General features: G+C 41.9%; 1 protein-coding gene across 6 annotated transcripts in view; it reads left to right on the top strand.

Moving 5' to 3' along the window:
- ITPR1 (inositol 1,4,5-trisphosphate receptor type 1) overlaps positions 1–23,796 on the top strand; it is a 328,468-nt gene that overhangs the window by 93,761 nt on the left and 210,911 nt on the right. The gene's annotated exons all lie outside the window — the stretch shown is intronic.

The raw sequence follows: 23,796 nt of genomic DNA, 5'->3' as shown, positions 1-23,796 counted from the left end.
AGGTAGAGTGAGCCCCACCCAAATACAGGGACTCTGGGAGGAGGTTGATTCCATGGGGGAAATCTGAATGGGAGGGGTTTGGTCTTAGCTGGGCGTGCTAAGAACAAACAATCAGCTTCTCTGGTATGATCATTGGAAAGTGACCTATTTTCTGATAACTCAGGACATGCTCTGTGCTAAGATGAAAACTTGCTCAGTCGGGAGACTTCCTTTGTCACTTGGTGTCATGTCTAACAATATCTGTTGTTGATGCTTTACTCATAGCTTCCACATTTAGTATTTACTTGCGTGTTTTATGAACTTCGACACATCATTTTCCTTCTCTGTGTAACCATTACAATGATTACGTAAGTGGGAGGCCTATATAAGGCTACTTTCAGCTCTAAAACCTTGTGATGTCATTTAGGCCACTCTCCTTTCTCAGAGTAATAATGTGCGACTCCATGTGCCACAGCCGGTGGCAGCGTCCGGGTTGCATTTTATGTTTTATCTTAGAGCTGACATTGGAAAGAAGTGAAGACAACAGCCAGGGTCCTGGTGATGGCATTCGTTTTCCCCTTACAGCCTTGAACTTGATTCAGCAATTAAAAACTAAATAATTGTGTGCAAAGTTCTGATGCCAGCCCTTTGGAGAATACAGAAGTGAATAGGATGTTTCCCTGCAGTCATGTACAATACTGTAGAAGAGAAAGGCTAGTTTATTCTACTATATTTCTGTTATAAGGCATGAGAAAGTAAATACTAAACAGACTCATGTCCTAAACCAGGAGAGCCTGGAGCAGAAGTTGAAGACATGTTGCTAAAGATATGCAGGATGAGGGGAGAGCTGAAGCTGGAAATGTGGATTGAAGCCCCTTGAACTTGGGTGCTGGCGTAAGGAGCTCAGTCCTTCATTTTGGCAATGAGAGCCTCTGAAGGTGTCTGCATAAGGAAGGATATGGGCAACAAGTGTTTAAGAAAACCAACTCTAGTGGAGAGGCGGAATACAGCAGCCAAAGAGGTTATGGGGAGAGTCCCTCTGGGAGACGATGGGACCAAAACCCAAGACAGAGGCAGCACAGAAGGGGGGTGGCCATGAGTGTAAGGTAGATTCACTAGACCTGCTCACGACCTTTGGGAGTTAAGTAGGAGAGATAGCAGTTGGGATAACTTAAGCATTCTTCCCTGATTTACCAGGAGGTTAGTAGTACCCGTAATCAAGACAGTGGTTAGAAGAAAGGATGCATTTAGGGTAGGAACAGGGACAGAGAACGAGTTGACACTGGTTCATGTCATGTGGCCGTGGCCATGGCGGGAGGCCTATGTGAGGCTACCCATATTTTCAGAGAAGCCAGATGAAGTATGAATAATTGTGGAGACTTGTATCAGGCACTTCATATCTGGCCTACAGTTTAGGACAGCCATTAGAGCTGGAGATGCAAGGGTGGATATCTTTAGCGGAGAAATTGCATCACTCAGGACTGGGTCTGGCTATTACAGAACAGAAATACAAATTGCAGGCACTTAAACCAAATGGACATTGTAGTGACTGCTGTCGCTGCTCTGCCTGATCCCTTGGCATCCCCATGTGCTCCTCCTGGGTTTTGTGAGCAATTGCCTCCTACAGTCTGAGCGTTCACCTCACCATCAGAAGAGAGTGCCTTTGGGCTCTGGAGGAGACTTTGCTTTAAAATATGGACAGCCAGGGGCACCTGGGTGGCTCAGTCAGCTAAGTGTCTGCCTTCAGCTCAGGTCATGATCCCAAGCGTCTTGGGACTGAGTCCCGCATCAGGCTTCTTGCTCAGCGGGGAGCCTGCTTCTCCCTCTGTCTGCTGCTCCCCGTGCTTGTGCGTGCTCTCTTATTCTCTCTCTCTGACAAAGAAATAAATAAAATCTTGAAAAATGAAAGTGAAAACATGGAGAGCCCAAAGTGCCGGGGAGCCTCTATCATTCTCCACCCTATCCTGGGACTGACTGATGCAGAAGAATGAAAACCCAGCACCTGAGCCTCAGGTTAGGATAATAGGAGGCATCCTTTATACTCCAGAGTTCTTCATAAGCTGATCTTCTGTAAATTCTGCCTAGAAGTCCACCCTGACGGGGCTTCTCTCTCCTCTCTTATGCTTTCTTTGCCTCTCTCTAGGTCTGTCCTGGGTGCATTTTCTTAATAAATCATTGGTACATGAATTTTTAATCCATTTTCCCCTTCTGGGGGACTCAGCCTAAGATAGGTCTTTACCTCAGATAAAAAGAAGTCAAGATACGGTATCCTGGGTCTGATGTGGCAGCTGCATGGTTAATGAGAACTGGATCCCTTGTCTCTGTCTGCTCTCCTTTCCCTACCGTGTGCCTATGCTTAGGTTGTCTCTTTATCATATGATGGCTAGTTTAGCTCCAGCCGTCCTGTTCACCTTCCAGGATGTGGGAATGGGGACGGGGCACAAGGATGCACCTACCCACTGATTGAGCCTCCTTTAAATGCCTTGGCCAAAAGCCCTTCCCCATGGCCATCTTACTAGGAGGCTGGGATGTGTGTGTGTGTGTGTGTGTGGGTGAGTGTTTAAAGCCGGTCCCATTGCCACCACCGACGATGAAGTGTTCTGTTAGGACAAAGGGGAATGGGCACTGAGTAAGCAGCAAACAGTGTCGGCCACGGAGGTTAAAATCAAAACTATGCATGCAGCTGGTAGTGCTCATGGAAGCCTGTGTGAGGTGGAGAAAGTAGAGCATAGTGTTAAGGAAATGGTCTCTGGACTTAGACCTGGTTTTAAAACCCCTCCCCTGCTCTCCTGTTTACCTGATATATGTAACTTGGGCCGACTGCTAAGCCTCTGTTTCCTCATCCGAAAAATGAGGATGGTAATAATAACTGGACCTAGCTCAAAAAGTAGTCGTGTGATTTATTAAGGTAGACATTGTATATGAAACGCAGTGCGATAGTGCGATACCTCATATACGTTACCGTCAGTTTGGACCTTTACAGATGAGGATGTTTTCAAGAGCAGAGAAAGAGCAGGTAGTGAGGAGACCTCAAGAGGGACAGTAAGGCAGAGAGGGAGCTTGGAAATTGACGGGGAGGGTAACAGAGAGTATTAGACAGCACCAAGATGAGGGAGAACGCCATCTGGAAAGGCAGTTCAGTTTTTAGCATTTAGGTCATTGGTGACCTTTGAGAGAATTTTGATGGTGTGGCTGGGGCAGAATGTTTCTGTGAAATCAGAAAGGCCAGGTATGACCGTCACTTCATAGGTGGACAACTATGGTATATATGTTTGTTTTCTCTTTGTTTGCCTGAGCACACCCCCCCCACCCCTGCCATCCCCTGCCCTGCCCCCACCGCGCCTCCCCATTCCCCCCAATCCCCACCTAATCAGTTAAGGTGAAAGCAGACATTAAATCTAGATACCTTGCTTATGAAGGCTTTGCTGTGAAGGCCAGCAGCATTTACAGAAGAGTGATAAGCCCAAATTATAGATAAATGTTGTTCTAAAAGGTCCACATTTCAGAAAGCTCCTTAAGCTTGAATTGGGATATGTTTTTCAGGTAAGCCTCTAACAGTAAAACTATCAGCCAAGAATTGAGAAAAAGTGCTGTGATGTTGGAAGGGGTGCGTTTATGATTGAAAACTAAGTCCTTAAACAGATGAACTCTTTCCATGAGTTTTCTTTCCTGGTTTTTAAGTATTAGTTTTTAATAATGGTTGTTGTGCCTGTCCTGTATTTAGTCCCAAGCCTTGAACTTAGGGGTTGAGCGAAATACTAGTCTGTTGTTTGTGTGAAGTGGTGTCTGTGCTCTGCTGATCCCTTGTTTACAGGTGGCAGATGTGGAATGTGGGGTTTATTTATGATCTGGAGGGTTTAGTAAGTGGTCACAGATGAGAGTTTTCAGTTCTTTGAACCTGGTTGTTATTGCAATGAAGGTGTGAAGTGTCACCTTTCCAGTTTGGGGTTATGTGGATCAAATGACTACCTTTTTGCTAGAATCCTTTTCGTTCTCATCATGGAAATCTGTCTCCTCCCTAAAATCTTAGACAACTTCTTAGGATCAGAAGTCCTCGTTAGCTGCTCTGTCTTTTCATAATCCCCTTCATTTGTTTACCCTGTTAGTATTTAAAGCCAGCAACTACTCCATGACGCAGGAAAAGGCACAAGTCACCCTACGAGGGAATAGGAATGTGGTTGTAATTCACATGAAAACAAGTTGACTTTGGGTAAATTGGAAGGGGAAGTGAACCATGAGAGACTATGGACTCTGAAAAACAATCTGAGGGGTTTGAAGTGGCGGGGGGGGGGGGGTTGGGGTACCAGGTGGTGGGTATTATAGAGGGCACGGCTTGCATGGAGCACTGGGTGTGGTGAAAAAATAATGAATAATGTTTTTCTGAAAATAAATAAATTGAAAAAAAAAGTAAAAAAAAAAACAAGTTGACTTAGTTTCTCTGGGTCAATAAAAGTGTGTCATCTCTTAGAGGCTGATGTTCTCGTGTATCGATAGGTCAGCAGTGGTTGGGGCTAACCCATTTTTCAGCAAACATGGGTTAGAAGAGTGAGGAATGAGTAAATTAGCTCAGAGAGACCCAGGCAAATGAGAAAACGAGTATATGTCCTGTCTACAGGGGTCCTCTCCCTGGCCTCCTGCTGTCTCTGCTGCCATGCAGAAATAAGAGCCAGCATTGCCAGTTCCTGGTTTTGTTTGTCTTCTAATGAGAAGTTGGATAGGTGGATTTTAATGTGAAATTGATTACTTTTACATAGTGGCAATTAGATATCAGTCTGTTCAAAACATTGTGCAGGCCAGATAGAACATTGTCTATGAGCTGGATTTGGCCCGAAGCCCACCAGCTAGCAACTCTGGCTTGAGATAATAACATTTTTAAGTGAAGCTCCTATTCATTCAGTCAATGTATCCACACGCACAGAGGAAGATTTTGTGGGGCTGGGAGGGTCTGTGTAGGTGATGATGGTGTCCCTCGAGCCCTCCCGTGGAGCTGCTGTCTATGGTGCAGTGGACAAATGAGATAGCAATCTGGCCATGCATGAGCAGTTTAATAAGAGAGGAGGGGTTTCCAGATTGGAGAGATGACTTGTGGCGGGCGTCCCTGAGGAAGGGTGCATTGAGGTGCACCATGAAGGCAATGGGGCACAAGGGGCCAGAGTGGTGAAGCTGTGGAAGCGAGACCTGGCATGTGCATTTAGGGAACGGTCAATGACTTGCTTGGGCTCCAAGTAAAGCACCAGCTCACTTTGGGCCAGAGATTCTGATCTGGTGTGACATGTGATCCCGTGCAGATGCTGTTCATCACAGGCCCCCCGTCCTAGCTTGGCAGGCCATTCCTGGCTGTCCACTTGGCATGTAAATTACACGGAGTCAGTGGTCTCCCATCTTGTGTTAATCTTCGCACTTCGATCTGCAAACACCCACAGAGACTCATGCATTGAGAGGCTAGTAGGGTTGGAAGACTGTGGGAGCCTGAGTGCTAGGTTGCTCACCTGCTGTGGTGTCCTCTTCCATCTACCTGTTGGGGAAGGGGGCGCACATGGCATGAGGCTTATGCACCCAACTAAGGTCTGTATGACTTCGTGCAGCTCTGGATAGCGAGTCATGCTGAGCTTATGTCCTTCTCCCAGTTAGGGTTTATTCCTGGTCTTCTCACTGCTCCTGGTTGCAAGGAAGCAAGTCTTCCCTTCGGTGACTTGTCATTACTCTTTTCTGGACATAACCTACGGTAGATCTCTAACTGTGACATGATTCTTGACAGCAACAAGAAGGTCTTCTCCTTCCTTCCCTGGGTATGTTTCAAAAACCCTAGTTTGACCAAAGAATTAAAAAATAAAAGCAGAACACTTAGGAAACACAATTAATTACTGCATCCACTTTTAAGATGGTCATAAAACATGGGAGTTATGTTAAAGTCTCCAGCCAGTCTTATAATAAAGTAGTTTTAGCTTTGTTCAGATGAACTTTTCCAAAAGTATGCTAAAAGCTAGTTGGGAGTGTCCCACTTGAGGTGTGGTGTCATGTAAGTCACTTAACTTCTCTGAGCCTCCCTTTCCTCCCAGAACATTGTGAAGTCGATTGAATGTCCTGGTTCCTCTCTCTGGCTGAGATGCAGTTTTTTCATGTCTCCTAGTGGCTTTCAAAATGAAAGAGCATATTCTGTGTGTGTTCTCTTTAGTGTACTGGATCATGACTAATTTTTTTCCCTGGCCGTTATATTTTGGTGCCACGTAACCCTGACACATTCTATTCCCATCACTCAGTCACCTTCCCAAGACAATTTTCCCTGTGTCTTACTCAGGAAACGAGTTTGTTCTGTGTTTGAGTGTGGTAAGGTTGGTTCTGTCCCCTTCCTCTGGCTTGTTGAAACCCATGTGCTGCTATCCAGTGTTCTTAGGAGCCCTCCAAGCTACAAGCCATCTGCAGCTTCAACACAAAAGAGAAAACTATTTTTGGTGAGATCTATTGAAGTGAGGCAGGCTCTCATTTGGATACTGGTATTGGTAATATTTACTATAGGTTTTCCATGTGTAGAACATTTCATCTTTACTACAACCTTCAGATGTGGGTCCTGTCTTGTGAGCTCTGTGTTGCTGGTGAGGATATGGGATCTTAGAGAGCTCGGGTTTGTTACCTAAAGTCCTGGAGCCAGAAGTTACAGAGCTGGTCCTGAACCCAGAGCCTGTATTCTGAGATTTGTGGGTAGTTGCAAATCAGCACCCCATAGGCAAGCTGCTGCTCCCACTTTTTTGTTTAACCCGCACGTTGTTTTAAAAATTGAGTAACTTGCTTCACCTTTAAGATTTTCAGATTTGACATGAAAAGACAAATTTTTGGCTTTTTGGGAAAATTCATATCTAGCCCCATTGGATTAGCATTCCCAGATGGCAACATTTGTCAGAAAATGAGTAGCAGCTTTCCCCTTTTCTCAGGGGAAGTGCTCTACAGTTTGCTCACATTCCTCTGTTTCCTGTGGCCTTCCCTTAAAATTCTGGAGTGGCTACTGCAGCCAGTTGGGTTTGTGATGCTGTGCTTGATCCATTAAAAATTGGAAATAAGAGAGAAGTAGTGAATTCTAAAAGCGAAAATTCCTTAATGAAATTAATCGGCTGAAATTAATTAATCCATACCCACCTAGACAGTGGCAGTGGTTTTTCACTTGGATTCCTTGGGGCCTCGACTTTACTTCCCTGGCATCATAATGGCATGAGTTGGATCTGCTCTGTGCTGAATCAGTCTTGGACTAGACAGTATCAGGTTGGCACGTCATTTTATAGAGTTTTAAGGTTGTGGATATAGTTCCGTGGTGGTTTTAAATAGCTCTATTGAGGTGTCATTGACATACAGTGTATCCCACATTTTAAAAATGTACCATTTTGATAAGTTTTGACATGTGTGTTCCTGTGAAACCATCACCACCGTTATGATAATGAAGATAGTCACTACCCCCCAAAGTCTTATCTTGCCCCTTCATAATCCCTATTCCCTCTTTCTTACAACTACTTCCTCACCCCGACGCCCTGCCCCCAGGAACCCTGATCTGCTTCATCACTATATATTAGTTTGCATTTCCTATAATTTTATATTTAAAGGAAATCATACAGTGTATACTCTGTTGTTTGACATCTTTCATGAAGCATACTTCCGTTAAGTTTCAATCCTATTGTTGGATCTGTCAATAGTCTGGTCTTTTTTTTTTTTTTTTTTAAACTGCTGAGCATGGTCCATTGCATACCTTAGTTTGTTTATCCATTTGAGGCAGATTTTGGGACATTAGGACCCTGGTTTCTGCCTACTCATTATGCTCCCTCAAATTCTTCCCATGGGTTAGAATTGAAATTGAGGATTTCAAGATTTTTTTTTTTAAGATTTTATTTATTTATTTGACAGAGGGAGATCACAAGTAGGCAGAGAGGCAGGCAGAGAGAGAAAGGGAAACAGGCTCCCTGCTGAGCAGAGAGTCCAATGTGGGGCTCGATCCCAGCACCCTGGGATCATGACCTGAGCCAAAGACAGAGAGGCTTTAACCCACTGAGCCATCCAGGTGCCCCGAGGATTTCAAGATCGTAAATGATTTTGTGACTCTAAGGAAATACTAGCCACAGGTCTTGCTGTAGATGGCTTTACTGGGGAGTGTGCACATGGGCTTTTGGAAGGTCCCCAGCCTAGAAGGAATGCCATCTTTGCATGTCTTCCTGTCATGTGTTTGTGTGTGTGTGTGTGTGTGTGTGTGTGTGTGTTGTGAAGAGTCTAAAAAGCTTTAATTTTTAGCTTCTAAATTGAGAATGCTTTCCTGGCATTTGTCAAATATATGTGAATGTTTATGTGTCTTCTATGTAAAATGATAGTCTGTGGGCTGTTTAGAAATTATAATGTGGAGATTATGGTGTGAAGAGTGGTATTCTGGGAATTTAAAGTTAATGGTGGTAGATACATTCCTTGGAAAAAGGTCAAGATTGTGTCATACAAGTTAATTTCTATGACTTCCCCTCTAAGACTTACTTGCTCCCCAAAGGAAGGTTCCACAGAACATCCATAGCCTTTATAACAAAGGAATGGAGAAATAAAAATATCAACTCCATTGAATTTCTTGGTTGGGTAGTACAGTTCATGAAACTACATCATAATTTTGTGGTTTTCACAGAAATCCATTCACGTTATAAGTTGCATTTATTCCTGGAAGGGAACTTGGTCAAAGCTAACTTGACCAAATATGGTGTCACATCCATGGTTTAAAAAATCACTGATCGTAAAGAAAATTTGCCAGGGAATAGCATCTCACACTGTCTTTTATGTGAACAAGACCCCATTTGAAAGACATTCTTTCATCTTACTATATTTGAGAAGCTGGCTTTTCAAGACCCAAGTCTTATATTCTTACATACTAGAATGTATTAGAGATGGTACATTGTTGTTGTTCCATTATGCTGATGTTGTTCCATTATGCTGTGTTTAACTTTTAGAGAAATTATGCTAATTTTACTTTTTCTTTAATTATATTTGTAGGCTTTCTTGTGAAATTCCAGAACAATTTTTTGAAGTAAATTTTTTTTTCCTGTTGTTAAGAGTTGAGCATGGAAAAGTTTGCTGGACATTAATTACCTGTTAGAAGTGAAAGAGAAGGAAATGCATAATTTATACTCATTTCACTTGCAATATGTATCCAAGACATTTAGGTGGGGAAAATAGTAATTTCAACAGGTGATGTGGGGGCAAGTGGATTTTCACACGTTGGACTCCTACATAAACAAAAGTGAATGTGAAGGGTCAAAGATCTAAATATAAGAACTTAAACTATAACCTGGAAGAAAACATAGGTATAATTCTTCATGACCTTGGATCAGGCCATAGTATCTTGATATAACACTAAAAGCATATGCAGTAAAAGAAAAAAAAATGGACTTAATGAAACATGAAAACTTTTGTGTTTCAAAGTGTAGTATCAAGAAAGTGAGGAGACAACTCATAGAAAGGAAGAAAATATTTGCAAATCACTTTTTTTAGTAAGGGAGTAATATCTAGGGTATATAAAGAACACTTACAACTAAAAAATAAATATTCCATTTTAAAAATGGGCAAAGGCCTTAAATAGGCCCTTCTCCAAAGGAAATGTATAGTTGCCCAATAAGCACATGAAAGGATGTGCTATATCATTAGCCATTAGGGAAATACAGAGGTGCACCATTAGGATGACTAGAGTCGAAGGTGGAAGTAATAAGTGTTGGTGAGGATTGGAGAAATTGGAACTTTCATTCTGCTGGGATCATGAAATTATGTAATCACTTTGCAAAACAGTTTGGTAGTTTCTCAGAAGGTTAAACATAGTTATGACATGACCAGCAATTCCACTTTTAGTATATACACGAGAGAATTGAAAACATATCTGCATAGAAACTTGTACACAAGTGTTCATAGCAGTGTTATTCCTAATAGCTAAAGAATGGAAACAACTCAAATGTCCATCAACTGATACATGAAGAAATGAAATGTAGTCTCTCCATACAGTGGGACATTATTCAACCATAAAAAGAATTGCCATTACGTGGATGAACCTTACAGACACTATGCTAAACGAAAGAAGCCAGTCGCAACAGACCATGTATTCTGTGATTCCATTTATGTGAAATGTCCAGGATCCATAAAAGCAGAAGGCAAAGTAGGAGTTGCTAGTTGTTGAGGGTCTGGAGAATGGGGAAGGACTGCTAATGGGCCTGAGGTTTCTTTTTGGGGTGATGCACATGTTCTGGAATTAGATAGTGGTAATAGTTAAACCAACTCTGAATTTCCAAGAAACCTACTGAATTGTATAGTTTAAAAGTTTGAATTTTGTTGGATATGAATGAAATCTCAATTTAAAAAATGAGTAGAAAAATTTGAAGCTTACTGCTAACAAACCATGAAAGTGAATCACACATAAAATACCAGTTTTTGACTAAAACTACAAGTGGAAAAAGAGGTAAAAGGGAAGGAAATAAGGCATGGTCTATTTATTTATTATTTTTATTTTATTTATTTATTTACTTATTATTTGACCTATAATGTGTTATTTGCCCCAGGGTTACACAGGTCTGTGTATCATCAGGCTTACACATTTCACAGCACTCACCATAGCACATACCCTCCCCCATGTCCATAACACAGCCACCCTATCCCTGCCAACCCCCAGCAACCCTCAGTTTGTTTCAGGAAGAAGACCTCTTTTTTTAGATGACAGTTTTCGATTGTATTTGTAGATAAATTCTAGTGGGGGGAGCATTATAATGAGGATCAACTGCAATAACGTTACAAGTAAATGTAGTCCCTGGTCCTCACTGGATCTTGAACTGGAGTGGGGAAAGTGCTAGAAAGGCCATTGTTGGATCAGATGACAAGGTACAGATGTGGACTACAGGTTAGATAGAAGTATAAGATCAATGTTAAATGTACCAAAAGTGATAATGTGCTGAGGTCATGTTAGAGGATATCGTTGTTCTTAGAAAATGGACATTGGAAGAGGTGCGAAGGGCATAATGTAATGCAGCTTACTCTGAGATGGTTCAGGAAATTATTTCATATGTGACTCATATATATCATACCTATGAATATTCTATATTCTATATGTGTACATAAGAGAGAATAGGAATGATCAAGTAAATGGGCAAAATGTTAACAAAAGGTGACTTTGGGTAGAGAATAGTTTATGTATTACTACTCTTTCAACTTTTCTGTAAGTTTGCAATTATTTATAAATAAAAATCTAAGAAAAATTGTCCATTGACTGGAAAAGTCAACTGTAGCATCTGTCATCTAAGTCTGGTGTATGAAGCCGACTTGATACCTCCAGCCAAGTAGCAACTTTGCTGCCCTTCTTCTCACATCTCCTGCCACTACCCAGATGGGATCCAAAGTGAAGTAGGCAAGACAGGAGTAGGGTAAGGAGGATGGAGGCATAAGATGGGGATTGGGAAGAGTGGAATCTTAGCTCCAGATAATATTGGGAACTTTGATCGTTAAATGGGTCTAGATTCTTGTAATTTCTGAGTTATTGGCAGTATTTGCAATCTAGGATAGTTAATGTCTTGCTGTTGTTCGCATCTTACCCAATGTGTTTTTTTAATCCAGGGAGATAAAAGAACCTTTTCTACTGAATACATTTTAAAACGGTGTTAGATGTTTTGGAATTAAATCACAAGTCCACACACTGATTACACAGACACGTCATGAGGCAGTCCTAGAGTGAAGGTACTGTTTGGGATCCTGGGGGTGGGAATGATGATCCTGTGTGGTAGGGAGGGTAGGATGGAGGACACGCACGTCTTCCCTGGGGAGCTGAACTTTGAGGTGAACCTAAAGCACAATAGACGAAGAATGGCCAGGGCAGAAAATGACAGTATTGTTGATTGAGATGCTGGCATGGGAAGACGATTTCTGGCAGAGGGAACAACTTGGTAGAGATATGGAAGAGTGACATATGGCACATGTTGGTGAGAATTTTAAGTAGTTTGGAATGGCCAAAGTGGGACGTTGGTGGAGTGCTATGCAGAAGTGGAGCTGGAGATGGACCATAAGAAGGGCCACACATTCCTGGCTACCATTCTTTCTACCACGCCTGAACCTTTGAACCTTTCTTTGCTAAGCTCTTTGATATATGTACCTATAGGACTTGGGGATCCAAGTTGCTGGCCGTCTCTGGAGTCTGTTAGAACCCTGCTAGGCAGAGTGGTCCCCAGATCAGCACTTCTCATTACCTGGGAGTTTGTTAGAAATGCAGAATTCCACATCCCTCCTCAGAGCTGCCAAATTAGTGCCTGCATTTTAACAAGATACTTAGATGATTTGTCTGCATATTAAAGTTCGAGAAGTGCTGTTTTTAGAATTCATTTATTCTGCAGGCCACTGTTTCTAAGATTGGGGGCCATTCACATTAGAGGCACCTGGAGAACTTGGTAAAAATGAGGATTCGTAGGTCCCACTCTCCCTCCAGACATCAGTATGTTAGTAAAATCCCCTGGCGATGATGCCCTACCCCTGTCTGAGCACACCACTACCATGTGAAGTCCTGAAGGAGCTCTTCTCAGTGGAAATCTCCTGGGGAGTTTGGTTGGAAAACCTTGCTCGGATCTGACCTACAGACCAGTGAATTCAATCTGTTAGGGAGGGGCCAGAGCTGTGTATTATTTTGAAAGCCCTCCACATGACTCTGAGGACTAAACCGGCCCAGAGAATTATAACTCTGCAGGGTCTTAGGCAGGACAGTCACTTACAGAGAGAGAATGCCAGCTGTCAAGTAGAATTGCAAGTAGAGCAAACAAAATAGCTGCTTCTGAGACAAAATTTGTAAGGGTCTAGAATGCTTTTTGCCTCTCTCTGCTGTCTTTATCAGTCCTTCTTGTCACTTTTGGTAACTTGAGGGCACTGGTTCTCAAGAAGGATAGGAAGGGCAGTTTAATCCTGTGGTTCTCAGTGAGGGGTAATTTTGCCCTAGCCAGAGGATATTTGGCAACATCTAGAGACATTTTTGGATCAAAAGAAACTGGGGGATGGGTCACTTCTGACTACTGAAGAGTACAGGCCAGGGGTGCTGCTAAGAATCCTACAGTGCACGGGCCAGCCCCCCACAACAAATAATTACAGGTGACAGGCACAACTGTCAATAATGGTGTTCAGAAACCCTGGTATAACCACCTTGTTTGGGGGTTTTCATTTCAGAGGTGCTTCTTGGAGAACCTCTATTATAGCAAGGCACCTTTCTGGGTGGCAATGTATATCTTTCAGGTAGGTGTTTTGGGGAGAGAAAAAGTTTAGTTACCCTCATTCATGGCAAATATTTTGACTTCAAGAAGCTGCTTGTTGGTAGTCTGTGTTTGCAAAGGTAAAAATAAAGTGTAAGTAAAGGAAATCTAGGTTGTGAAATTTAGGAGTGACTTTTCTCTTCATTTAGGGAAGTAAATGACCTCTTTGACTCTTGATTTGTTTGGGTAATTCCTTTTTGATGGATTAGAGTCAGTGAATGGGCCACTTGGGAAGGCCTCTCTTCACTGATGGTATGAATAATAAGTAAAAAGTCAAAAACATGTGGAGGAGAGGCCCTGCTCACAAATGGTGGGGGCTGACTGGGAAATCCTCACATTGGGGAGAAATACTGAGGGGGCTCTGCATTGGGTTTCTGGGTCTTCAGTGGAAACTAATAAGGAAAAGACCAGAGCGAGACAAATCAGGCCATATCTTCTCTTCCTTGTTCGTGTTAATTCACCCTCTTATCTCTGTGTGAAGAGATGGATGCAAACCAGCAATGACAGGTTTGCGCTTTCTTGAACACCAGGTGGAGAACCAGTGAAGAAGACACAGTGTTGAGGTTTCTAGATAGGGGAGTGTAGGGGTTGGTAGGAGCAGGCTGATGGTATCAGCCTTTCTCATTGTGAACTGTGGGCCATATCAGGAGGTCTGGCCCACATCACAGAGTAAGTTAATTCTGGGCTAATATGCTACACATAATACAACAGATTTCTCATTCTTTCTGTATTGTCGGTCCCTCTTCCTGCCCTGCCCATTGACTGCAGTGGTAGATCCTGCAAAGCTCTGTTGAGGGACCTTCTCTCATGGACTCTCCCGTCTCTCTCCACATGGGATTAGGTGACCTTCTGCTCCATATACTATAAAGTTATCGGTTGGCTCCCCCCTCTCCCTGAGGACATTCAAGACCAGATTTTACTGACTCTTTATCTCTACTACACAGGCGCTTAAGAAATGTTTGTTGAATGAAGGAGGAATCCAATTACTTTGAAACAGCATACGTTTCCTTTGTGTAATGGGAATTTCTAATGGTAAAAGTATTTTTCCAGGAGGATCCCAGGTTGACCAGTCCAATAGCTTATGTAACTCCTTTCAGACTAGATGTTCCAGACCTTCTGAATGCCCTTTTGTAGAAGATTTGACATATTCTCAGAGGTTCACAAGTGCTGTAGTTGTTTAAATAGCCAGAGCTGCCAAGGATGTAGAGTTCTATTAGAGCAAAGCTTTCCAAAGTCCATGGAATTATATGGTATTCACAGATCTTTTTTTTTTTTTTTAAAGATTTATTTTCTTATTTATTTGACACAGAGAGAGAGAGAGAGAGTGTGTGTGTGTGTTTGTGTGCGCGCGTGCACACAAGGAGGGGGAGCAACACGGGTACAGGGAGAAGCAGAATACCCACTGAGCAAGGAACCTGATGCTGGGCTCGATCCCAGGACCCTGGGATCATGACCTGAGCCAAAGGCACCCCTTCACAGATCTAATTTAGAGCTGGGCATCCTGTAATTTTTGGGTGCACTTCAGTTTATTGTATTTCCTTTTTTTCTTTTTTTAAAGATTTATTTATTTGTTTTATAGAGAGAGCACAAGAGCGCATTACAGAGGGGGAGGGGCAGAAGGGGAGAATGTCAAGCAGACTCCATGCTCAGCGTGGACCTCCCACACAGGAGCTTGAGCTCACGACCCTGAGATCATGACCTGAGCTGAAACCAAGAGTCAGATGCTCTACTGACTGAGCCACTCAGGCGCCAGTCTTTCTTATCTGACCAGTCCCTCCATCTATTTCTTCCTTCACAGAGTATATTGGTTTTCAGGTAGATTGGCAAATTGGACCAGGTTGGTTTGTTTATATATTTTATATATATATAAATAAACGGGGTTTCCTTCTTTCTCTCCTTCCTTCCTTTTAACTTAAAAACAACCTTGTTTTGGACCTGGTGAATACTTGTGTGGTTTTTATTAAAATTTCATACTTGAAATTTCACAGATGATTTTATTAAATAAAATTTTAAGCTTATATTAGCTGAGAGAATAGTGGTATAATGAACCTCCATGTACTGAAACCCAAACTTTAACAGTTAACCAACTCATGGCCAATCTTGTTTCATCTATATCCTTTATTCCCCTTTCCCTGATTATTTTGAAGCAAATAGACATCCTAGCATTTTGTTGCAGATTGCATTTTTAAACTGCTGCCTATTAATGGTATTATATTTGGATAATACAGGGAGTCAGCAGAGAAAAGCCTCCCTCGGTCACAGTCCCTCTGGGTATTAGGCTTTGGGCCAGGGAATGCTCATTGCCCAGGGTATCCTGCAAATAACGCAAATAACCAAGGCCATTTGGGGAGTCAGTGATGTAATCTCTGTTGCGCTTTTCCTCCTCTCCATTATAAACCAGCAAATGCCCAACCCAAAACCCTGACAAAACAAAGCATGTTTTCCCAGCAGTGGAAATCAGACACTATTGTTAACCTTTCACATAAAGGGAAAATGTGTTTAATCCTCCTTTTTAGGAGAACAGCTATTTCATTTTTATCTTTTATTGTGGTATTACGCACACACGAACACACACACGTACCTGAAATGCAGATCTCATTGAAGTTTTACACACACACACACCTGAAATGCAGATCTAATTGAAGTTTTACACACACACACACACACACACAGAATCTCTCTCTCTCTCTCTCATGACCCCCACCCACATTGAGGTAGAGACCACTTCCAGCACCTCAGAAAGTACCCCTTCTCAGGAAATATCACCCCCAACCAAGATAACCAGTATTCAGACTCTATAGTTTCGCTTATTCTTGAGTTCATGTAAATGGGTTTATTAAGTATGAATTGATTTTTTTTTTTTTGCTTTTGATGTCCTTTACTCAGAATAATTTGTGAAATCCATCCATGGTGTCGTGTATGACAATACTTGGTTATCTGTTACAGTGTACCCTCCCAGCTTCGCAGTGCAGAATGAATATGCACTTTGTTTATCCATTCTATCACGGGGCGAATATTTATTGAGTGTTTTCTCTATGTCAGGATCTGTACTGTTTTAAACGAAGTAGTTCATTTAATCTTCTAAGTTAGTTGTAGTTCACTGTTGTGGTTATTGCCCTTTTATAGGCAAGAGACAAAAACCTGCAGAGATGAGATGATTTTCTTCAAGATCATACAGCTAACATGATAGAGCTAAGGTTTAAACCCTGTCAGCTAGATTGCAGAGCAGTGTACACAGACGTCCATGTCTGGATTTTCTGTGACTGACCTGACCTGAAGTCCACACTTCCACCCACTCCATCCTGTCTCAAGACTCTGTGGTCCCTTAGGGATGACTTGTTTGCTATAGGAAGAGAACTGTAGAAACCTGGGCAACGCTGCTCCACTAGTGAGGGGTGGGACCAGGGCGTGAACACCCAACTTCCCAGATTTGCTATCTCTTACTTTTTGGCATTCTCTTTGGTGATGGTAAAAGCCTTTGTTTATTTCCATTGCCAGCAGAGTGCTGTGGTTTTTCAGCTAGGACTCTTGGTTGTAAACAACAGAAACTAAAATAAGTCAAGGAAACCAACTGCTGGAAGAATATTGGGTAGCTCACAAAATCAATAGGGAGGCAACCAGGCTCAGGCACTAAGGGAGCTATAGAGGCACAGCAAGGTTCTTGCTTGGGAACACTTCTGGCAGGGAGGCGGCTGCCTCTGTTGCAGTGACCCATTGCTCCTCACTGATAACACTCTGCATATTGCCCCTGGACATCTGACCCTGCTGTCAAAGTGATCTTTAAGTGGCTCTGGGTCTCTGCCTCTGTCTGTCCGGGTGCAGAGGGCAGGACTTCTGACATTCCAATGGTTGGCAGATGCCTGTGCAGAGGCTGCAGCTGGAGGAACTTGTGTGCACTTTTGTCTTGTAGAGTAGGAAGAGGTCTTGCTTTTATAACTTAGTCGTTTTTTCCTTTCTATCTTTGGGTTAAAGCTGATCCATTTTCAATAGTGCGTGCAAGTAAGTAAATAAAAATTTACTTGGTTGAGTTAAAGTAAATCAAAAAGGAATTTTTACCTGCATTTCCACTTTATTACTGTGTTTGTGAATGACAGCACTACAACCAGGAAAGATGATAAAGGTAGAGGATAGCAGCCTTGCTTGTAGTCAGCTTGAGTTTTTTTGTTTTTTGGTATTGAATTTTTTTAAATTGAAATATATTTGACATTGTATAAACTTAAAAAGTTGATAATTTGATACAACTTGATAATTTGATACATTTGCATGTTGCAATATGATTGCCATTGTAGCAATAATTAGAATCTCTATCACATTACGTAATTATCCTTTTTTATTGTTTAGAATAATTAAGTTCTGTCTCTTAGCAGATTTGATGATTATGATGTATACTACTGTTGTCTACATTCACAGGCTTGTGCATTAGATCTCTAGGGCTTATCTACTACTTGTAAGTTTGTACTCTCACATGGTGTCTGTCCTGAGTTTTCTACTCCAAAAAAGCACCTGGTTGCCTAAATGGGAAAATATTATCTTGTTTTCTTTGGTCTCTTAATAACAATGTGTATATTTTTTTACAGACAGGTAATGGAAGGTTTATTTGGCAGTCCCAATTGGAAAATGTCACTTAACTTCAAAGGGCTCTGTCATGACTTGGGAAATGTGATTAGCAAGCAACAGACCCAACAATGTGTTGTACTGGTTTCCTCTTTTAGTGAGCTGCAGTTAATTGCTTGTACATGGAAGGCTTCTGTTGGAATTAAGAGTAGGTTTCACTTATGTGAACTGTCGTTTTAGAGTATTCTTCCGCCTTGAGTATCCATTTGTTCCTTGGCCCGACATTTTACTGAATGCAGTGGGGACAGAATGATGAAAAAGGCAGGTTCGTCCTGCCCTTGTGAAACTTTCAGTGCAGTAAAGTTGAATAGGGAGAATAGTTAAAATACTGGACTGTTTTGTATTCCCCTTTCAACACCTCTTTTTAAATCTTAACTCCCTTACTGGGGGATTAACACTCTGCCTTTCCTTTTTTAATCATGTTGTCTTTTCTTTTGAAATTTTTATTCCTCTTTCTCTTCTTTTCAAAAGACGGCAATGTATGAATGATCAACACTTAAATTTTTCATACTTGTAACTTAAATAACTCTCCCCTTGATTCTTCCCATATAAAGTTGCATTTATATATGATGGATGAATAAAGAATTTTGTTTAAAAAATGACAGATTATTGATTATTTGTGGTTTTTGGTCATTGAAATAGGTTTGAAGAGCTCAAATTCTGTGAGAGAAGGGACTATTTTTGTCTCGTTCATTGCTACAACACCAGCTGGTGGATGGTGGTAAGAGGGTGAAATGGATTGTGGGCATTCTGAAGGACAGAGAGCCGTAGAGTCTGGCTATATACCCAGCAAACACCTTCTTCTTCCTGGGCAGGCCGCTGAAGTACACTTTTTAGCTCCTTGTAGCATGGTGAGATCAGGTGGTGGGTGATCACTGATGACTGGTGATACAGGATTTGTGTTACTCTCAAGCCAGTACAGTTAAGAGCAGGTGTGCCTTCTCAGGCTCTCTTCCCTAGAACCTTCTCCTTCAAGTGGAAGTGGGAGACCCAGGGCCAGTGAGACATGTCTTTGGGTGTCTGCCCAGTAGCAGAATTGCTGGATTACATGTTACAGGCTGTGTGTAGCTACAGAACTTGACTCAACCCTACTAGCCACGCTAGTCTGTGTACCCATCCCCATTGCAGAAGGGTTCTGTATCCCTGCTGATCTGTGATATTATCCAGCTTGCTGCCTTTTGTCACTTCTTTGCAGAGTGGTAACTCAGTAGGAACTGAGATGCCTTTGACTCCAAAAAGGTTGTTCAAAAAGTTAAACATTTTCACTGATCGGTACACATTCTTTAAAAAGTGAAATATGGGGGGTTGGGAATGGACATCATAGTTATGGGGCTTTCTTTGGTGGGTGATGAAAGTGTTTTGGAACTAGGTAGAGGTAGTGGTTGTCCAACCTTGTACTAAATGCTATTGCACCATTCACCTTAAAATGGTTTATTTTTATGTTATGTGAATTTTGCCTCAAAGAAGTTCAAATATTGATAAAATGCAGAATAAAAATAACAGTCCTATGTCTGATGCCTCCTGCCTCCCACTTTCCAAAGGCAACAATTTAGAATATTTTAACATTTTCTACTGGCATTTACCCCTGTATTTCTAGATGATGTGTATCTCTTGATGTCTGTAGATGAACCTATTATAAATATCTTCTGCTGACTTCCTGTTATTATAGATGAGCCTGCCTTTCCGACACTCTGGGCTCCTCTTCCGTCCTCCCATTAGAGTTGTACCCCTTCTTTTTGGCTAGACAAATAATATTCAGTCTCAGATTTTTATGACTACGTAAATATTGTTCACTGTTGAGCTACCAACATACTGGATTTTAATGTGCAGCTTTCCTGTGGAGTTAGCAATAATCTCATTTTTCTTTGTTTACATAACATTTTCATAGCATGTGCTGAGTCTTCTCTGCCTCTGGAAGCTTCAGTATGTTTCCATGTGGTAGGGGGATGGAATCCCCAGTCGTTCCTGCTTCTCATGCTCAGCCCCTGGAGCCCTTTGTCCTTGCTCTGGGTTGGGCAGTGATGTGCCCCGCACAGTGTCATCCTGGGTTCCCGAGCTCTTCCAGGGTTCCACTGGGAAAATTGGCTTCCTTCTCCCTGGTCCCCGTCTGCCGACACTTGGGCTTCATTTCTCCCTCTTGTCAAGTTCCACTCCTTCATCTTCTTTCCATCTTCATTTCTTGCGACTTGGGAAGATTGAACTGAGTTTCATAGAGGATGGATTTGGGTTTTTCTGTTTTCTTTTGGGAGGAAGGAAAGGGGGAGGAGTGGTCTTTTTTCTGCCCTCCCTAGTCACAGGTGGGTAGCTAAATTCTATTTGTAAGGCTGACTTCCTTGCCGTTTCTCCTCTTCAGCATCCCCATCCTTCTTTGCTGCGCCCCCACCCACCCCGCACCCTCACTCCTTAAATAACTACTGTATTTCCAACCTGCTAGTTGATGGATGGCTTACTCAACATTTCAGCTTGGATGTTTCATAGGCATCTCAAACGAAGCATAGTTAAAATTACTGATTTCTACTTTTCTCCCCCAATTCACCCCTCCCTTACTTAGCCTTCCCTTTCTTAGTAGGCACCAACACCAAAAAACAAGGTTCCCTTCCGAGGTTCTTTGTTTAAAGCCCTTTGGTAGCTTCTCACTGCTTTTAAAATAAGAATTCCCTGCCTCACCAGGGTCTACACCCCCTGGGTGAAGCAGTGTCTGCTTGCTTCTCTGGCTACATCTCGAAACTCACCCTGTTGCCCATTATCTTCTGGGCCATTGTTTCTTTCTTTCTTTCTTTTCTTTTCTTTTCTTTTTTTTTTAACCTTTTCAAAATTTCTTTCACTTAAGGGCCTTTGGACTTGCTAGTCCTTTTGGCTGGAAAGCTTTGCCTCCGGGTGTTTATCAAGGTGGCTCCCTCACACCCTTCAGCCGTCTGTCAAATGCCACTGTCCTGGGGGCGCCCATCCTGACAACCCCGTGTAAATGCCACTTCTCTGCAGTGGCCACACTGTGGCAGTATAGAATTCATTCCTCCACAGTACTTTTGACTTAATGCCATTCAACTTGTGTCTTGAGTTTTTTGCTGTCGTTAAGAAACGTGTGAGCTGGGTTCAGCGTTGTATTTTCAGCACCCCGTACTGCACCCAGCCCACAGTAGGCACGTTAGTAAATGGTAACGGAGTCAGTGAAGAGATTCCCAGGGGCTTAGACTTGGAGGTGTCTTGAGAGGACATACCTGTCATCACTTGGGGAGCTATAGAGATGACAGTAGTCACTAACTTAGCAACTATCGCTGCGCTCCTTCTGGACTTGTAGGCCCTGGTTTATGAGTGCATGCCAAACAGACAAAATGTCTGCACTCAGGAACTTATTGTTCTAGAGTTCAAAATTCTACGGATGTGGGTGGAAAATGGTATGGAGGGAGTGGGGTTTTGGCTGTTCTTCTGGCAGCCTTTATTATCTGGCTTAGTCCCTAAGGTGTTACCCCCCAACCCCCCACAGAGGGCTTCTTTGCTTTCACCCCCAGGGACCCGGTCGCAGAGGACTCCATGAACACCTGTGGTTCCTCTTGACTTCTCTTTCTTTCTGTTTTGTTTTTGTTTCCCAATGTGGGGCTTGAACTCATGACCTGAGATCATGGCCACGATCAGGAACCTGACACTTAACCACCTGAGCCACCCAAATGCCCCCTTGACTCCCTCTTTTAATTGTGCACCACAAGTGCTCATTTCATAGTTAATGCATCTTCAAGCATTTGACCCTTCTCCTTCCAGCCAAGCTCTGGGATGCCATTTAAACCACAGAAGATCTCCCATGGCCTGTTGAATTTGGGTTCCAGCCCACTCAGCTCTTCAGCACCTAACCCAACCCTCTATTCAGCTGACAACTTCTGTGTTAGCCCAGTATGGCATCTGTGAAAGCTTAGGAATATTCAGGAGTAATTTTTTGAAAGCTTAGTTTAGTTTATTCTTCAAAGGCCTAAAATAACACTTGTCACATAAGGTATTCTTTGTGGCATTTCTTTGGGGTGAGATCAGACCATTGTGTATGTGCACGTGCGTGCACGTGTGTGTGTGTGTGTGTATACATATGTGTGTATACACACACACATACACACACACGTACTCCTTTCTCTCAAATATGTATTATATATATTCTCCTACTGGATTTTCTGTATTTGTGTATTCCTATACTTAGCACAGTATTAAAATCCAACAGAACTTCAATTTTGCCCTGCTGTGCCATCCACATAGCAAAGGGCAATGTGGAGCCGCTGACTTGCAGAATTTTGGAAGAGTAGTTTAACATCACATTTGAATTGCTTAATTTAATTTTCTCTTTGAATCAGTTGCTAAGCAACTGGGAAGACAGGACAAAATCAGCAAGGCTAATTTGGTTCTGTTACTAGTTTGTTAGCATCTCTTATATTTACATAGCTGGTTGGTTGTAAATATGCTTCACCCAATGCAGTGCTTTGTTTTGTCCAAGGAAAGTAGTCAGTGTGGAAGTTACGGCAAGGCTTTGGTTGGATTGTTAGTACTTAAATTGACACTCTCATCCTAGATGAAGGTGAAGTCACCTGAAGTTTTGAGCCTGTGTTGTGGCCCATTTATTTAAGTGGGACGTTGGACTTGGCTGTCCCATGAACACTTGTCGAATGGTACTTTCCATTGCATGTTAATCCCTTGGCATTATGATTCCAGCCTGATTGTTCCTAGAACCAACTTAAATTCTTTTGTTTGCAATTCATACCATGTAGCTATTATCATATGAAGTGGGTTGGAGGAAAAAATGCAGACCATTTTACTCTTACTATTGATGAAGTTTGAAATTGTTCACCCTATTTGGCCCATAAAGTGAGTTCTGTGTCAGATATTAATACTGATGGCATTCATGTTTTGAATGTCCTTTCAGTCACATGATTATCAAGGATGTCACACTTGTCTAGCCCACCTCTGTCCACCACCAAAGCTGGGACCTTTAAAACTGACCAATGGTCTCACGGTTGTGTGTTCTTGTTCATGGGGTAAATAGTGGGGGGGGGGGTTCACATAGGTGAAACTGGTGGGGATGGTGTTTTAATGATGTCATTAAGTTGCCACTAATACAGTGAATGACAGTGACCTGTGGCTTTCATAAGAGTTAAGGATAGAAGCTCTATCTTTTAATAGGTTACCTGAGGTGTCCTTTGTTTTCTATCTAGATGGCATCTTTCCTATGCCCTAATGATTACTTTGAGTTATGGGTTAAGGATTATGTTCTTGATAAGGGTGGATACCTATGCTTTTATATTTACTTTGTAACTGCTTGTGATTAGGTAGAAATATTTAGTGAAGAAGATGATTATGGAAAGGGGGGAAGTACTTTTTAGTTTTACAATTAAATAATCTTTTTTTGTTGTTTGTTTCCTGAACAGTGTCAAGTGATTGTGCAATTCTTTGTAAAAATTCACTGATCCTAACTAGAAGAGATAGTGATTGGAATTAGAGCAAAGCCATTGTGTCTACCTACTTGATAGCAAATGAATTTTTGTTGCTTTGAGAGAGTTATTTGGTGTAAACTATAATTAGGTATTTTCCTATTTGAGATCCTTTAAGAGAATCTGTTTCAGTGAACAGATAAGAATAAGTGTGTAGTTATTAGATTGAATATCCTTGAGACGTTTGTTCTGAAATATTTTAGGGTATACTTTTTCCAAACCTAGGTTTTCATTCCAGAGTAACTAATTTTACTCTATAAATACTTAACCTCTTGAAACCTAATTATGTCAAAATGTAAACTTCTCAGGGAATAGTGTCAAATTTTGTGTTAGTTTTTTAGAGCAACTATTTCTAAACTTTTTTGGTGGCATGTCCCTATCAAAAATTTGACAAGTATACCCCTAAACTATGTCTATGTATATAGTTGAAAGTTCTGAATATCTGTTACTATACTAATATATTGTATATATTA

Source organism: Neovison vison, chromosome 6, assembly GCF_020171115.1.
Source record: "Neovison vison isolate M4711 chromosome 6, ASM_NN_V1, whole genome shotgun sequence".
Classification (NCBI taxonomy): Eukaryota; Metazoa; Chordata; class Mammalia; order Carnivora; family Mustelidae; genus Neogale; species Neogale vison.
The sequence above is the reverse complement of the archived record's forward strand: the minus strand, read 5'-3'. Positions and strand labels throughout refer to the sequence as shown.